Source organism: Mustela nigripes, chromosome 14 (assembly GCF_022355385.1).
Source record: "Mustela nigripes isolate SB6536 chromosome 14, MUSNIG.SB6536, whole genome shotgun sequence".
Classification (NCBI taxonomy): domain Eukaryota; kingdom Metazoa; phylum Chordata; class Mammalia; order Carnivora; family Mustelidae; genus Mustela; species Mustela nigripes.
Genome location: NC_081570.1, coordinates 108074656 through 108088911, shown reverse-complemented (window position 1 = coordinate 108088911; position 14256 = coordinate 108074656).

Sequence of the window (14256 nt, the reverse complement as noted above, 5' to 3'; positions counted from 1 at the left end):
CAGCACTGCTGGGGTGGAGGGCAGCATGGCTGCGGTGGAGGGCAGCACTGCTGAGGTGGAGGGCAGCACTGCTGGGGTGGAGGGCAGCATGGCTGCGGTGGAGGGCAGCACTGCTGAGGTGGAGGGCAGCACTGCTGTGGTGGAGGGCAGCCTGGCTGCGGTGGAGGGCAGCACTGCTGGGGTGGAGGACACTGCTTCTGCTTCTGCTGAGACATTCTGGGTTGGCACAGAACTGAAAACAGAAAGACAAAAGAAGTGAGGAATGCCTTCACCATAGACACTCTGGACTGGAGGACAGGGTCGGCCACATTCACATCCCACTCTGCTTCCACTTTGCCCTGATGGCTTTACAACTTAAGATGTACACGTCTGTGTATAAATGTGCATACATGTGTGTGTACATGTGTGCTGAGTATAAGTTGTGACTAAAAGTCTATAAGTCATCTCAATTCTTTTCGAGACAGAGCAACACAGAAGGAATGAGGTAAGGAAGGAACAGGAGAGGTAGGGAGAAGGGAGAGAGAGAGAGAAGGAAATACAAGAACAAGAACAAAAAGTATGAAAAGACTATGGAGTCTGGAAGAGGGTTGCCTAGGATCTAAGTCCTGGCTAAACTACTAACCCGCTGTGTGACTTTGATCAAGTTTCTTAGCTCTCTGTACACACCTCTCTTAGGGTTGTTGTAAAGATTAAATGGGTATATAAAATACATAGATATAAATATGCATAATACATTTATGTGCATGCATGCACACATGCAGCCACACAGAGTAGCTAGCACACGATGAGCACAGTGTAAAGGTTTTGATTTATTAAATAAATTTCTAAAAATTTAAAAGAATGGGAAGGAGCCTCTCTTTTCCCTAGGATAACTATAGGAAAAAGGAGTCAACAGACAAAATGGACTTTTTAGCTTGAGTATTACAGTTAAGGAAAACCAACTTCACAGAGGGAAGTAATTAGTCCCCAGCTACTCATCATAGTAGGTAGAAATGGTAGGTAGAAATTCCTGGAGTAAGGTCTTGCCCCTATATCATCTTTTCCCTGCTGCTTTGTGCTCCTTGGGGTCTCTGCACCCCTGTTCCCCAATGCAGTCTTCTCTTTTCCCTCCTCTTATTTGCCTTTTCCTTAAAGGGCAACTCTGCCAGGTCCTCTGCCCCAAGGCTGGTGTGCCCTCTCCTTCTTCTGGTTCCCTCTCAGCATCTGGCAAGATACAACACCCATAACACACCAGCAGGATCCTCAAGACACTGGTCTTTTGGCAGACTTTCCTCTCCCATCTCAGTCAAGCTCCCCACACCCTTGGCTGGATGGCTTGCAAACCACGATTAATCGGTCCCCAATAGTATGGAAAAGAGAAATGCCCAAACTATGTCTTTCTTTCTGACCAACCACCCAGAGCTCTAGCCCTACACCCAGCCATGTTGGGACCATGTAGAACAAGGTTGCAAAGAGAGGCACCACTTTGCCAGACTTACCAAGTTTGCCAGCAGCAGGAGTGTGGAGATTCTTAGGGGTTTGGGATGCTCTGAGTCTGCCCACCTTTTATACATCTCACATCCTTGCCTAAGGCCATGAGGTGGCCTAGGATTGGAGTGTTGTAATTAGTTCCTAGTCACAATAGGACCCACCTGTCCTTCCTCAAATTTCAGGTTTTACTCACCCCCCAGGGATGGCAGCTTCCTTCATGGCATAGCAGTACTTGGGGGTGATGGTACGTACCTTCACTCTGGCCTTGGCCCCACCTCCCCATCACTTTACGAGCTGGCTGCCTTGGATTTCCAAACCCACTCATGACTTTTGACTTAGAACCTTGGCATCTGGGATGGTCCCAAGCAGGCATTCAGGTTGTGGGAGTGTGAGGGCAGGGTTCCAGGAAGTTCTGTTTGGCAGAGGGGAGGGGGTGGTATGGGTGGGGTACATAGACAGCATTGTGTTAAGGGAAACTTAACAACTGAGGAGGTGAATGGCTCTCTGAAGGCCCATTAAACATGCATGACTTTGACTTAACCTAGGCTCAGAGTAACATTATACCTGAACTGGTAGAAAGACAGGGCAAATAGCTGGTAGAAAGACAGGACAAATGGCTTTGATTTTGTGCATATTGTGATTTAGGCAATAAATGGGGGGGGATCCTCTGTTCTGCCTTCTATTGAGAAAACCATTAGGTTCCATTAAAGGAACGGGTGGTTACTGTAGACAGTACTTATCTCTCATCTCTCTACATATGTATAAGTCACACAGACTCTGAGGTTCCCAGGGAAGTGATTATCATAAGGTGGACTGGGTGGGGGACCCAAGCACTAAATTAGAATGAGATCCTGGAGGAGTCACCTGGGCTGGTCTTGGATTCTGAGCTTCTAGGGCTCCATCCCAATTCTTTCTCCCCACTCCTGCTAGAGATTCCAGGACACAGAGAGATGGCACAGGGCATAAACCTGGATGCCCTCCATATTTGGCAATGGTTAGAATATATCTTTGAAACACCCCCAAGAAGTGTTTATAAGGGGGCTCTGACCTTTACCAGTGGGTTCCCTTGGGCACTTAAAGTCCTTGAGCCCCAATTTCCTCATCTACTGAGGAGAATAACACCACCACCCTGCATGTTAAAACAGGTTAAAATGGACAACATGGGTGTAGTATTTGGCACAGAATGAGTGTTCCACAATTGTTGGGTACTCCATGGAGTTGGGTTCTGAATACTAGGGCAAGATACACTCTTGGAAGAATGAAATAGTTTCAAAATTTGAAGGTAAGCAGTGGCACTTGCTTATCCTAAAACCTTGGCTGAAAGAAAAGAACATAAACAAGTTAGTGTTGAGGGTTGTGTTTCTTAAGTCTCAACATGGAATTTATCAGTAAGCTCTACTGAAGCCTTAGAATATCTCAAGACCTTGGGGAGTCAGACTCTAGCACTGAAGACATGGGTTTGGAAATCAATCGTCTCTTTTCTCAACCATGGCCAGAGTGAAGGTACGTACCATCACCCCCAAGTACTGCTATGCCCATGGCAGGCTGGGCACAGGAGAAATAAGTGAGACTGGGAAGAATCCAGGGGGAAGATTCCCTTGCCTACTGTCACTCTGACAGAAGCAATCACAGATAGTCTTAGAAAAGGGTTTCAGCTCAGATCCCTAAAGCAGAAAAGAAAGGCTGTGTAGGGCAGTTGTCATGGGATGACCACCATTTATTTATCAAGATGGAGGGCACTTCCACTGTGCACAGGGCACTGTGCCTGTGCTGGGCCAGTGGGGAGCAAGAAGGGGCTGGGCCCTCATTGTTCCTCAAGACAACAGGGCCTTGGTGGCCTGGGTGATGTACACCATTCTATAACTCTGTATGTTTTGCTAGGATGGCAACAAGCATAGCTAGCATTTGTCACCACAGACTGTTATAATGCTATTGACTATATTCTTTATCTGTACCTTTCATCCCTGTGACTTACTCAGTCCATAACTGGAAGCCTGTATCTCCCACTACCCCTCACCCATTTCACCCTTCCACCATTCCCCTTCTTTCTGGCAATCTTTGGTTTGTTTTCTGTATTTATGGACATGTTCTATTTTTTTTTATTTGTTTTACTTCTTAAATTCCATTGTCAGTAATGCTACAATAAACATAAGGGTGCACATATCTTTTCAAATTAGTGCTTTTTTTTTTTCTTCAAGTGAATATCCAGTAGTGGAAATGATAAATCATATATTTTTTATTTTTACTTTTTTGAGGAATTTTCATACTGTTTTCCAGAGTGGCTGCAAGGCTTTTTGATTGCTTGACTTGGATTAGCTGAAGAACTCATATCCAAACGTCACTGGAGTGATGCCTGCATAGCTAGGGAAAGTGTGAACAAGAGCTAATTCACAAGTTTTGGATGTTAAATTCTGTCAATTTTTTCTTGTGTGGGCCCTGACCATGCAGAACAGAATTTTTGTGGTGGATTCAACTACTTCAAGAATGTATTACACAGGAGTACTTGGGTCACTCACTAGGGCTAAGTGTCTGACTCTTGATCTCAGCTCAAGTCTTGATTTCAGGGTCATGAATTCAAGCCCCATATTGGGTATCATGATACCCAATATACAGTATTGCTTCTACCACCAGGGGACAGAAAATCAGTGGGTAATCTAGAAGCCACAGATAAAACTAAATGTTTATCCTGGGCATTTGGAATGCCATTATTCTCTGGTTTTCAGGAACATTGCACTCTTTCTCTTTCTCCAAACCTTTCTCTCTCTCTCTCTCTCTCTCTCTCTCTCTCACACACACACACACACACACACACACACACACGTTGATCTCTCTCACACTCTTGTAGCCCTAAGTGTTTATGGGCCTGTAAGTTCAGTTCTCAGTAAAGTTGATGAAAGAGAAGATGGAAATTGGTTTCCTACCAATTTCCAATTTCCAAAGCATATGCACATACTCACTTCCAAGCATTGGTCTGTATCTAGTAGGTCCATGATCCCTGTTTCTTTGCATGGCTCCCAACCACTAAAGCTCCATATGGCTCTGGAGGACATTTCTCCCCTTTTAGGATTTTCTTGGTATTCATCTCATCCTCATTTCACTTTTGTGAACATGCAAATGCTGGTGAGGGAATGCAGATGAGAGGTGTTTATGTAGGAAGGAAGTGGGTGGGGAAACTTCCCTCCAAGATGTCTCTTTCTGGCTTGCAAAAAGACACTCATTTGCTCAGTTTCTAGTGCTCGGCACCCATTAGCACATTCAGTCTGAAAAGAAACAGAACCTAGCTTGGTATAGCAAGGGGTTGAGCTTTGCTAGGACCCAGTCAGTCATCAAGTATACAGGAAGCAGACAGCATACCCAGTACTCTGGTGGCTGGGGGACTATAGGAACACAGGCCAGTCCTCAAGGAGTGTTTGACCTTGGGAAAATAAGGCCCACTCACTGTGACAGAGGGCCTGAAGCTGGGAGGCGGACAACATGAGTCAGGACCCAAGGGATGATATGGAACAAGGGTGGCACAGGGTCTTGGAGTCTCTGTCACCCCTATGGGCTAGGCCACTGTTGACAGCAAAATGTCAGGGAAGATGGGAGAAGCTCCTAGGTGGTGGGCTCCTTCAGGATACAAACACCGACTTCATCTTTGCAACCTGGTACCTAGCAAAGCCTCTTGCTCAGATTTGGACCTATATAAATTTCTGTGAAAATGAACAAGGACATTCCAGGTAGGGGAATATAGACTGACTAAACATTTGAAGTTGGAGAGATGTTATGTGTTTTGGGGGGGAAAGAGACTGGTCTACCTGTAATGGGTAATTAGTGCTGATGAGCAGCAGACAGTGACATTGGGATCAGGCCCCTGGAGGGCAGATTTTCCAGGATGGCTGGGATTGCAAGGTGGAAAGTGAAATGACACCTGGGCTTTGGCTCTAAATGGTGAAATGTGACACTTTATGGTATACTATGTATATTTTTAAAAATTCTATTGAGTAGCACAGTGAAGTAGAAAGGCATTGGCTTATGCTTAGAAGGCCTTGGTATACTTCTGGTTCTATGGAAATAAACTGTGTGTTTTTGGACAACTGGCCTCCCATCTCTGAGGCTCAGATTTTCTACTTTGTGAAACATGATAATTCCAAAAGCTCTTTCCAAACATAAATATGGTATGACTTTCCCATAGGAAATGGGGAGCTAAAGGGTAGACATGTCTGGAAGACTAGGTTGGCAAGAGGTGTGAGCAGGAGTGAGAGTGGGAATGATGGAGCCATAAGGACACCAGCTGGGAAAGAAGTAATAATAAGGACTTGGCCTCACATACCAGCAATAGAAGAGGAAAGGGAGGGACATATTTAAATTTATCTTTAGCTGAGAATACACATGAATAGAGGGCTGAGAAAATGGAGGGAGACAGGGGAGGAGTCAAATCAAACATTAGGACCCTAAGGGACAAAAAAAAAAAAAAAAAAAAAAAAAAAAAAAAAAAAAAAAAAGGAATGCAGAGGATAAGGTTGGGAGCAGGGCAGAGGCCAAAGTCTTGTTCAAACACGTGTCTGTGCCTGGAAGACACGAAAAGCTATATGGCCAGGCACTGCACATACACAGCTGTGTATAAACTGTGTACACACTGCTGGGCAGAAGTGGAGGGGCATGATGAGGAACAGGAAGGAAGGAGATTTCACCCACTGGGCCAAGTTTGTGCTGAACACTGGTGAGAAAAGCATGAGAAGTACAAATAAGGAAGCTCTATGTCCTAGAGGTGCAGTCCTCCTTCCTGGTAGCAGGGCTTGGTCAGGGACCAGAAAGCATTCCAGAAAGAGAGGTGCCAGAGTTTGAACGAGCCCAATAGTCAGACAAAAGATTTCCAATTCGTGGTCCAAGGACTGTGTCAGCAGTTGGTGACATTCTTAACGGATCACCAAAGAATGAGAAAATGTTACCATACTTTGTGGAGTTTGGTATAAGGTTATGGAGCTCCATCTCTTTGGAAGGTTTTTTTTTCTATTTTCTCTTCTTGAGACTATACACTTTCTAGAGTCATTAATTTTAAAATTAGGTTTATTTATTGAAGTGATAGTAATTATAAAGGGCCTTTGCCCTTACTTGGGAAAATTAAAAGTTAGCCCTCTTTAGCAATTGTGCTATTTTTTTTTTTTTTTAATAATCTTAGTTTTAGTGAATGCCAAAAGTCTGGGTACCATGAATGTGGTTGGTCCAGTTTTTCACTAACAAATATGGAAAAGGTGAGTTAGACAAAGGAAGTGACTTACTTGAGGTAATATTTTATCAAATGCCCGAGAGAGGACTTGAACTCTGGATACCTGACCAAAACCCAAACCAATCAAATCAAACAAAATAAAATAAAACAAAAACCAACCAAACGAAACCATACTTTGGCCAATGTCAAAATCTCAGCAGGAAATTCTCCTTCCTTCTTGTTTGCTCCTCACCACCATCCCCCTAAAGCCAGGCCTTTGCAATGATGGCAGGACCAGACTTGTGTGGCACCCACACCTGTCTTTTCCCAGACCTCCAGAACACCGTGCAAGGCTCTGGCCCACCCCTGTTCTCAGGAGAGATGCTGTTGCCTGCTCTGTAACCTCACTGAGATGGAACCCATTCTCCTTTGGCTTTATTCAGTCTCTCACATTCCTTCAAACCACCTCTTCCTTTCTGGACTCTGGGGAAATTCCTAGTTTTAAGAAGTAATTTACTTCCAAGGTCCCCATGCTGCCTTTTACCCACTGGGCTTTCCATGCCCAGAACAAATGATGTCATCATCAGGATAGGGATGTCCTAGGATGCTTTTCTGCCCTAGGGGACTGAGCTTAACTTTGTTCTGTGTGGCCCCAAGATATAGAATGAAGCCCCTGAAAGGTTGGGGATCCACAGGGATTTGCCTCCAGGCTTCTGGTCTCACTTGGTTGTATCATTCACTCCTGTACTTCTAATTACCATCTTTATACTAACGACTTACAAATCTTTATTTCAAGACCAGACCTGCTACCTGGTACTTCATATCCATGGAATATCCAGTAGCTTCCTCAATATCTCCATCTGGTTTTCTCAAGGACATGTTGTTCTCAACGATGGTTCCAGAACCAAACTTGTCATCACTCCTCATGCTCCCTCTTCATTTTGGTGAACAGTACCACTATGCACCTCTACCATCCACCTAGCAGACCAGACTAGAAACCTAGCATCATCTCTAACCACATCCAACTGCTCACCAAGTCCTACTGATCTATCACCTAGATAAGTAATGTATGCTACCCATAGTGTATGTGTTTTTAAGAAGTCCCTCCTGGTCTGGTCTTCATCATATCTTGCCTGATTGCCAAAAAGATCCCTTAACCCATTTCCCTGTCTGCAGTCTCTCTAGTGCAAGTAGTCTTATACAGAAAAGCTAAAATGATCATTCTGAAAGGCAAATGTAAAATAATTTCTTGTCTTTAAAAATTAAATATACTGAAGTATTTAGGAGCAAAGAGATGTTACATCCGCAACTTATTCTCAAAATGTTCAGGGAAAAGAAAACAAAACATAAATAGATGATAGAACTGGGTGTGGCAAAAGCAATGAATACTGTTATGCTGAAAAATAAATAAAGTTTAAAAAAAGAAAGAGATAAATACAGATATACAATTGTATAGATAGATATGTATCTATATACATATAGCATATACATCTGTATCTGTATGTATGTATACCAGCTTTATATACATATATCTATATATATATGGGCATCTCTCTCTCTCTCTGTATACACACACACACACACACACACACACACACATCTTCTTCCTGAACATACATACAAATGTATCTCTCTATAAAAATATATACAAACATGTACACAGATTAAGGTGGAAAAGATATCAACATTTGGGAATCTCAGTGAATCTGTGTGGAGGATATCTAGACATTTTTTTGTGCTGTTTTGACACTTTTATGTAAGTCTGAAATTGTGTGAAGATAAATATTTAAATAAATTCATTTTAAATGTAAAGAGTCTGTGTCATTATCTTAACACAGAATCCCTCATTGTTTCCTCATAGCCCCTTCCTACAGGACCGAATCTAAGTTCTGACACAACACAGCCCACCCACATTTCCTGCTTTATCTCACCACTCCCTGGTCATGCTTCTGCCCCATCAGGAAAGACCTTCTTGTAGTTCCTAGCAGACAACCTACTGTTTCTCATTGCAAAACTCATGTGATCTTTCTGACCCAATCCCCAACACCCACTCACCCCTTTCTGGCTACTGGGTAAGTCAGAGAAATGATTCAAACACATAGAATGGTAGATGGAGCTGGATACACTTTCCATTTTCTGGATGGCTATGGTTTGTTGTGTTGTTGTTGTTGTTTTTGTTTTGTTTTGTTTTTTTTGCTATGGATATTTCCCTTCATCTTAGAATAAAGATACAAAGGATTCTGAGGCATAGCCTGTGGTTTTTTTTTTGTTTGTTTGTTTTTTGTTTTTTTGTTTTTGTTTTTGTTTTATTTGACAGAGATCACAAGTAGGTAGAGAGGCAGACAGAGAGAGAGGAAGGGAAGCAGGCTCCCTGTGGAGCAGGAGCCCGATGTGGGGCTCGATCCCAGGACTCTGGGATCATGACCTGAGCCAAAGGCAGAGGCTTTAACCCACTGAGCCACCCAGGTGCCCACATAGCCTGTGTTTTAAGTGGGTTAGAGACAGGTGCAGAAAACTTGAGTAGTGCCTCTAGGGAGACCAAAGTCTCCTAATAGGACCCTTGAATCTGTGTGTTTTTTTACCTTCTATCACTCAATTGAGAGGACAGTTTTCATGAAGTCTGGTCCTGCTCCACTCCTGATTCTCTTTACAGAGATAAATTAATCTCTAGCCAATCCCCTGTGAACTGTGTCAGGCAAATCTAAACTGGAGCCAGAGGCTTTTGTGTGCCCATAACTGTGTGTTTGTTTGCTGTGGTAAGGGTAGGTAAGAGGTAGACAAGGTACAATTTTCCTCTGCCAAGAAGTACCCTACCCTTCACCTTGCCCTTAGGGATGCCAACCAGTTATCATATCTAATTTTAAAAAGTACTTGTCAGACACCGCCTTCCCCAAGCAGGAAGGCATTCTGTTAAGTTCCCATGGATGGGGAGGAAGGACGTCTACTGGCCTGGAACACCCAGATCTGTAGGATGTAACAGCCACTTATAGATCCTCTGACCTGGTGGGGGACCCCTGGAGCTGGAAATTGCTGTTCTTTCAGGAGCATTTAGGAGGGCATGTTCTTCCTTTCTCTAGCTTTAGGTTTGACGAAGATAAAGCAGACTCATGTTTACAAACCATCTTGCTCCTCCAAACTTGAGGACCCTTACTTGATTTTCTTTATTATTCAGAATCAGGGAAATACATAAGTGAGAGATACTGATACTGAACTAAAGAAAGGGAAGGCTAAGTTGATCTCTACATTAAGAAACGGATCATAGAAGAGAGGAGACAAGAAATGAGTATGCATACCTACTAGACATCTATTTGATGGTAGAGATTCTATGCAGTTTTAGAATGGAAGGGGAGTTTTTTGGTTTTATTTATTTTTTTTTGAGGGTGGTAATTTCCATCTATGTGATATCTGTATCTATCCATCATCTATCTTTTATCTCTCTATATATCATCTATCTATTTATTATGTATCTATTTTTCTATACCTAGATAATGTGATTTAAAGAAATGTGATTTAAAGAAGTTTTGCTCTGAGTATTAATGGAAAATTTCCTTGGTATTTTTCTAGTGATCTTTAATATTTAATTGCTCTCTAAGGTACCTCTTTGATGTAATACTTATAATAAGAATATTATTATAAGAACACTTACTGATGATGTACAGGTTTCAAAAAATATATAGATAAAGCATATTTTAATCACAGATAAATGGAAATCTATAAATATATGACTATTTATGTAAAATACATTCTTACCGTGTTAAAATATAGGCTCACTAGCTGGTTCTTAAGGTTAAAGAGAAAAGCATTAAATAAGCAGTTTGAAATTTAGTTCATGTCAGGTACCAAAGAATGAGGCAAAAGGGCTGCGGCATGGTCTCCCACCATTTTGGGATAAGACATGGCAATGCTATAAAGCATGGAAGTGCAGAGCCCAAATGTGGATCCCAGGATCCTCAGGTCCCACTACCCCTGGTTCCCTCCTGAGTAACTTCCTTCTGCTCTCAGCAGTAAAGCAGGAGCAGGGTAGACAGAGGCAGTGGAGAACGCCCTCCCGCCTTCACCTATTTTTCTATGCATACCCTTCAGTTGGGATGGTGTTGGCAAGCGGGCATGTAGAACCCAGATAATCAGGTATCATGTTTGCTTTCTGGTAGACAGATCAAACACTGGAATTCTGAGTCATATCAAAGGCTCTGTAGGTGTAGGTCTCTATGTCCTGTACTATACACACACACACACACACACACACATATGCACCCTCAGTTGGTCCCCACTAGTTTGGGGAATCTCTCTCTGTGCAGTGTCCATTGCTGGGCAGTGAAGGATGTACCTTAAAATAAAATACATCCCTATATGTTTGCTGAGGACCTAGCATGTATTTAAGACAGAGTTGGATACCATCAAAAATGGAAGCATTCCCTGTCTTTAAGTTGCTTAGAATCTAGCAACTGGCAAAAATGAAAATGAACTAAAGGGCAGCTCAATTTTCATGTAAGTATAGAATTCTAGGTTTCCATTGAGAATCAGATTGTACACAGATAAATAAGATTCTCTAGGAGAAGACAAAACCCGAAGATTCTGCTCAAGAGAGGAGAACAGAATTGCAGGCAGTTGGGATGAATGGGCTGGAGTGGCCAGTGATGTACTTAAGCACTTCCCCAACACCACATAGGTCCAAAAGGAGCAGTAGCAAGTCTATATATTAGGGCTGATCTTGGCTGAGGACCTCATGGGGGCTAATAAGAAGGCCTTACCAGCAACAGAAGACTGGTCTTCTGTTGGGGGAAGGAGGGAAGGTGGTGGAAACGCTATAGACTACAAAAAGGATGTGATGGGAGATTCTCCAGAGACAGTGGTCCCAGGGTTGCAATGACAGAGAAGTACCATCCAGCATGGAGGCCAAAGCTAACCTGAGAAACAAGTTAGGGCTCTTGGAAACAAAACTTAGACATCCCAAGAGGAAGGGGATGAAGATGTAATGAGAAGTTATCTATTTCCATTTTATTTATTTTTTATTTTTCTGAAGATTGTATTTATTTATTTGACAGACAAAGATCACAAGTAGGCAGAGAGGCAGGTGGAGAGAGAGAAAGAGAGGGAGAAGCAGGCTTCCTGCTGAGCAGAGAGCCTAATGCAGGGCTTGATCTCAGAACCCTGAGATCATGACCTGAGCCAAAGGCAGAGGCTTAACCCACTGAGCCACCCAGGCACTTCTCTATTTCCATTTTAAATGAGTAGTGTTCAACATTTTGAGATTCCAATAGACCAAAAAAAGAAAAAAAATACTCTTAAAATATAAAATTCACATGGCATCTTTTTCATGAAGCCTTTCTCATCCCCAAGAAATGTGTCTTCTCTGTCTAAAGATAAACACTCTTTCTCATTTACACAGCCTTTCTTCCCACATCTACTAGGATATTTTGAATATTCCTTTTCTTTCTTGAGACATTTGGGCATCTGATTTGTTAATCTTAATAGTGTCAAACACTGAAGGACAGAGCCACAAATGTCTTCCCCAAAACCAGCACAAGCCCTGCTCATAACTAGATCTGTGGACTGAAGTCATGTTGTTCCATGGATGAGACCAGGGGCTAAAGGAATTGTTGCCTTGGGAAGAGAGTAAATAGCAGTCTGAAGGAACAAAGCAACCACACACCAATTTTCCAAGGTTGTCTACTAGCAAGCTCAAATGAATGTGGAGCTAAACACAATAAATATTTGTTGAGTGAATGGTCTAAATAGATTATAGGAGTTTGAACTGAGAGATACAATCATGTAGACAACAACTTCTTCACCCTCTATCCCAAAAGGGATGTATGTGTGTGTGTGTGTGTGTGTACACCAACACCCACATGCATACTTGCAGACTTACATGTGTAAAGAACTTTTGTGTTTACAGATATGTCCATTTCTCTTCAAGGAAGGGTATATATAGAATGGTATCTTCATGATGCAAGTTCCAGATATCCTTCTTTAGGCTCCTTCTTTTGTTGTGAGGCTGCTCAGGAATATGGGTCTATGCAGGGGTGTGGTCTTGGATTCCAAAGACATTGAGTGGCTCTTTGCATGCTAAGACCACCTCAGGGCCACCTCAGGTGTGGTGTAGAAACAGACAACTCATTTAGGCACACCTAAACAAAAATATGGACTCTACATTTACTGAGCATCTACTATGTTCTAGGCACTGAAGTACCACTCAGAGATAATTAAGGATTTGTGTCTGTCTTGCAAGTCATGAGAACTAGAGCAGGAAACAGACTGTATAAATTATTTCAACAACATATAATAAGTACTTCGGTGGAGTTATTTGGAAGCTGTTGTGAGGTAGGGAAGAAAATAAACCAGTCAGGAGGCATTGCTAAAGGCCTCCTAGAGGAGGGAGCCCTGCTCAGTATCATTTTCTCAAGGCACTCATGGTGAATGCCGATCAAGGATGCCCTCCCTTTCCCCCAGAAGTTTCCTGATTTGAGGGAGAACTTAACTCATCCCTCTAGCTCTGAGAAGTCTTCCCCTCCCACCGCCTGTGCACTTCCACCTAACTCTATGGCAAACCATTCCATTGTGCTACCATCGTTCTCACAAAAACCCAAACGAGACTGAGAATTGGACATCTGGAAGGAATGTCTAGAAATTAGTCCATAGCACTGACCAATTTCCAGGCTTACAAGCTCTATGATGTGGGCCAGTTCTTTCTACACCTCAGGGGTCTTTGTGAGGCCTAATTAGGTGGGAAAGGCAAGAATCATTAAGAACACCCCATAGCTGGAAAACACTGTTTATAGAGAGTCAACTTGTTTGCAGCAACGGATACCACTTACTGAATATCTACTTTGCCCTGGCCACTTTCTGGGCACAGAGCAAATGGCACAGCAGAGTCCACACAGTCTCTTCCTCAGGGCCAACATCCAGTTGGGGGTGGGGAGGAAGATAGATGATAAGCACACACACAACCAAGAAACAAGTAAGTGGACAGCAGCATCTCAGGGAAGGCAGGAGGGCTATGAAGAAACTACAAAATGGTAATGTTTCATTAGAGTGGCTAAGGAAGGCCTCTGTGAGGCAGAGACTTTGGAGCTTGGCTCGGTGATGGCACAGTGGTCATGAGAAAGTCTGTGGATAAAGACATACTAAGAGCAAGGGGAAAGGTCCGAGATGGGGATTGTTTTGATGTGTTTGATGAGTACTGCAGGACTACAGCATGTTAGATGAAGAGCAGGTGAGTTCTGGGTGCTGACCATGACCATGTTCCATGGAGTGCAGGACTGTAGAAGGGTCTAAGCTATTAGTGAAGTGATCTGAGTTTTGCTTGAGAAAGGCCCCTCTGCCCTCAAACTAAGCCAAAGCACAAGTCAAGGCTCTTATCTTGTATCATTATCAGAACCCAGAAAGTGTGGAAGAGACAAGATGGCGGGGAAGTAGGAGGAGGCACCCTTTCAACCTGTACCCTAAAGTGAGTTAATTACCTTCCAAAGAACTCCAATCACCCACGAAATCAGCCTGAGATCAGAATTATACATGTCTGGGTCTCTACTGGAGCAGAAGGCTCCAGTGGGCAGGTAAAGCAAAGTGGGAAAGTTGGACTGATATCAGAAGATAAACAA